Source organism: Palaemon carinicauda, chromosome 3 (assembly GCF_036898095.1).
Source record: "Palaemon carinicauda isolate YSFRI2023 chromosome 3, ASM3689809v2, whole genome shotgun sequence".
NCBI classification, from domain to species: Eukaryota; Metazoa; Arthropoda; class Malacostraca; order Decapoda; family Palaemonidae; genus Palaemon; species Palaemon carinicauda.
The window spans coordinates 145,399,365-145,404,364 of record NC_090727.1 but is presented as its reverse complement, the minus strand read 5'-3'; the positions used below and the strand labels follow the sequence as shown (position 1 = coordinate 145,404,364).

Genomic DNA, 5,000 nt, shown 5'->3' with positions numbered 1-5,000 from the left:
GATTTTATCTTTCCTCGTCAGGCGGATAGCCTTTTAGAGACGTATAAACACTGAAAGGAAGATAAGGGGAAGCAACACCTAGAGGAAGGACGAGATAATTGGGAGAGAAGGGATTAGAGAAGGTCAAGTGTCAGGCGCTTGTGAAATGGCACCTAACGTTATTTCCCATGGTCGTTTGTGAAGGGGAAAAGGAATTGGGTCATCATTCACCTCTTCCCTTGACCTTATTAGCAGGCTTTTTGACATATTGCCTCTGTCGCCAGACAGCTTTGATACGTTGTGCTTCTCTTCAATGATCACGGGAATGAGTATATGTTTGCGAGGGTCAGATTCTTCGAGTGAGATAGTCCCTTTCAGATGTGTAGATGAAAATTACAAATTAAGAATTAAACCCGAATTATCGTTATATACTGTACTTTTACCGTCCATGAAGGTAACACACATTCTACGGAAAATTCACTGTACATTTAAATGCCGTCTTACAAACTCAAAATTTAAAGGTGTAAAAGTTGTCCAATAGCGACGTAGACATGGGCACTGGTCATTAATTTTATTTCATAATTTCCTAGAAACCGACCATATTTGCATATGATCAGCGTCAAGCCCCTCTCTTACGACTGTGGGCCAGTGCGGACCAGGTAATGGCTGTTGTAGACTCTGGAGGTAAACCTATAGGCTACCAAAATCTCTCTCCCTAGCTAGCAGGAACAGTTAGGTTACAGACACTATGGAAACCTAGCTGGCTGTGAGTAGGGCTCAAACTCCCAACCCAGTCTCATGGACACAGATGTTTCTCAACACCCGCCCTTATGTAATAATTGCACAGTGACCTTGCCATATTGCTTCGAGATTGTACATAATGCACACAGATTTTGGAATGACCGTAAGGACCATATTATCACATCAATATTATTTTCTTCTGTATGGATACGTTAGGAAAATTGAAGTTCAATCGTCAACTGCGCTCAGCATTTTGGTATTTTGAGATCGTATACCTATGGGCTGTCTTTTGATATTCAATAAGTTTAATTTCACTGTGACAAGTAAGAAAGATTTTGGATACATTTGCCTTCTGGTTAATAATAGCAAGAACCAATAATATATATATATATATATATATATATATATATATATATATATATATATATATATATATTTATATATACATATATATACATACATACATACATACATACATATATATATATATATATATATATATATATATATGTATGTATATATGTATATATATATATATATATATATATATATATATATATATATATATATATATATTTGTGTTGTGTTTTTGTATTATTTGAATGTGTGAAACGTGTGTGACTGTGTATGAGTGGTTGTTTGCTAATACATGTACATTTATGTATAATAGTTAAAAGACACTCATACTTCCAATTATCCTTGATATAAATGTCTCAACAGTTTATGCATTATGTATCACTTCATATTCCTAAGTTTTATTGTATTTGCGTAGGTTTTGATGAGTAGGATATAACTACAGAATATGAAATTTGGATAATACGATAATATTTCATGCAGAATTTTTTTTTTTTTTGCAAAATAAGAACAGTAAACAAGCACATACAAAAAAAAAGGGTTACACAAATACTGCAACAACAAGCCTCTATAAGCCATTCCCATGCATTTATTATATGGCAACAAGTAACAGCATCACTCCATGTAACATTCGACCGAGGGGATGTAGAATTGCTTCAAGTAACATACAGTCCCGTAATACGCAGCCAAAAAAAAAAAAAAAAGGAAGCCGGATACTGAACAAGGGGCCAAGGCTTAGGGTATGTCGTAACTGAGAGAGCATTTTACTGAAGCATTTAACTCACCAGAGTGCCGTCTGGGTATCTGGGGCACCATGTGGTCAGCGTTCCTTGCATTGCTCATGCCTTGTTGATAGTTTTTTTTTTTTTTTTTTTTTGGGGGGGGGGGTTGATGGGGAAGGGAAGGGTGATAACGGAGGGGGATGGAGGGGGTTTTCTGATTGCTTATTTATCATAGAGGGACTTGCTGGTCATCGTCGCTTTGGATGCCGCTGGCCTGCCGCCATAGGTGTTATAGGGAAATGGGAATTCCGTCTTTCCACGTATGTGTGCAAATGTTATTTACATGGAAAAAATATGTGTCTATCAGTGACGTGAGCTCCGTAAGGTGTCATCTTCTCTCATTTTATCTGTACAGGTTCAAAATGAATCTGTTTGGAATGATGAGACGTTGGTTTTAAATTTCGACCGATTTCGATTTTATTGTATTTATTTATTTTTTTTTTTTTTGCGGCAGATTGATCAACAATCGGTTGACTGAGTGAGACCATATTATGTTGAATATCCTTTTTATTAATGTCAAAATGTCTTTGCTTTCATGCAGTTTAACAAGGATAACTTGCTATGAGAAGGAGTTAGATGTGGATAGCGAAAACCAGTCTTGAGGAAAAAAAAAGTCCTCTGCCAAAATTTGAATATTTAAATAAACTAATATGCAATTTTTTCAAAACGCATCAGGTGTCAATAGTAAAAATTCAGCCATATTCTAGGTAAAAGTAGAAAATAATGCTTTTAATGCTTGCAACAGATTCTTTAGCCTTTACTAGAGATGATATATTACTGGTTACCTTTCTTTATATACAAAATGACGCCATAGTTTTATTCTAGGGCTTCCCATCCGCTTATAAACATTCCATTTCTATGGCTCAACTATACAAAGCTCTGGCTCGACCTTTTTGTTTTTGTTTTTTTATGCCAATCTGCAAATAAAATGGCGAAGATGAGATCTTACAAGGTTTCTAGTAACCGTGAATTGCAATTAAACACAGCAGTGTGAGAATGATACAGAACACTAATGAAAGACAGTGAGTGACGTGAGAGGGAAGGACTTACAAAGGGGGTGTATCTGAGATGATGGAATAGGTCAGGAGAGAGAGAGAGAGAGAGAGAGAGAGAGAGAGAGAGAGAGAGAGAGAGAGAGAGAGAGAGAGAGAGTTTGTGATTGTATAGCTATTGATTTGTGTGTATATACTGTATATGTATGTATTTATGTTTGTATGTATGTATGTACGTATGTATGTATAAATACAGTGGTCGTATCCAGGTATTTGTATCTTTTAAATCTTCTTGGAATATATATCTGTCTATTATGTAAATATATATATATATATATATATATATATATATATATATATATATATATATATATATGCTTAGTACTGAGTAATGTTGAACCCTAATTCAAGAAGACGTTAAAATATTTAGGACTGTGTACTAAAATGCTAATTACTCATAATGGTGATCGCTTGTAATCTATCTTGCCCTTTTAAATGGCCATGTGCCTCGCTTCTACTAACACTAGAATCAAAATCATATGAAATATATTCTTTGTGTTTACACATATGATTTGCTTACTCATGCACATACACTTTCACTCAGAAATATATCTTGATATATATTTGTTCAGACTGGTCAAAATAAGCGTATGTGTATATATATATATATATATATATATATATATATATATATATATATATATATATATATATATATATATATATATATATATATATGTGTATTTATATGATTTCCTTCTCGAATAACAGGGTCCACTTGAAGGCTTATATGCATTCGAAACGATGGAAAGATTACAAGTCCTATGACATCTCTTTCTGATCCCCAAAGAAAGGCAACACCATACACTCTATCTAGCTGCCCATAGGGCTTCCAAACAGAAATAGGATTCCCGTAGCTCAGTGGTTAGTGATCTCGCTTCATCAGTGCAAGACCTGAGTTCCTTACAGCTGATAGAAAAATCTTTTACCCGTTTCCTGAAAAACCTGTGCTTAGGTGACTATGGCAGGTTGCAGTTGTGGTAGATAAAGGGAAGGGGCTAGCAACTCATCTTAGATTTCATGGTAAAGCCTGAAGGGTGACTCCTGCAAGGGGCTCAAAGGGGAATGGGCACAGTATATATATATATATATATATATATATATATATATATATATATATATATATATATATATACACATATACATATATATGCATATATATATATATATATATATATATATATATGCATATATATGTGTATATATATATATATATATATATATATATATATATATATATATATATATATATATATATATTAATTCATACACAGTATATTCACCTTTATGCTTGTTTCCATTTAAAAGGGGTGGCTCCGAAATTGTAGAGCCTTGCCGCTCTGAACATTTTTTAAGGCATAAACAGTATTAGTTTCAAGCAACTGAACAACAAATGTAAATTATCCATCAGACAGTTTGAAACGATGTCTCATGAGAGATGAACATTTTTTTTATATTAAATGAAACCAACTTTTTCGTAAATGTAACACTCTATATATGCATCGAGAAACCACTTCTGTAGAACACTTATTCCTGTTCCTACCTACATACCCTGCTTTTTCTCGTCATGGCTGCTATGCGGGAGAATTATTTTATAATTTACATTGTATTTCATACAAACATACATACATATATGCCCTTTGGTTTATATACATATATAAATAATAGTGTGTATGTATATATATAAACGTGTCTGTGTTTGTGTGTGTTTTCATTTACGTATGTATGTTTTCAATTATCAAGCCATGAATAACCCACTAGTATCAATCGGTTATTTATGGATCTGTAATTGCAAATATAGAAATTTCATATGTGAAATTAGTGATGGAACTATAATACATGTACATATATAGAATTAAATACAATATATATTGTGGATCTTAATACTAGACAGATATGGAGGCAGAGAAACAGTCATACAAAAAAAGAAAAAAGGAGAAAGAGCCGTGTTGCAATATGGTTGAAAGCTGTCTAATTCATATTATGTGTGGTGAGGGTGGGAGGGGTTTGGAGGGAGCGATTTCTAAGAAAAGACTCTCCTCCTGCTGGTGTAGGGTGAGGGAGAGATGAATGAATGAGACAAACTGTAGTG

At 33.7% G+C, this 5,000-nt stretch overlaps 1 protein-coding gene across 1 annotated transcript in view; it reads right to left on the bottom strand.

Annotated features, from left to right (window-relative positions):
• LOC137634546 (metabotropic glutamate receptor 7-like) overlaps positions 1-5,000 on the bottom strand; it is a 203,370-nt gene that overhangs the window by 80,621 nt on the left and 117,749 nt on the right. The window lies entirely within an intron of this gene.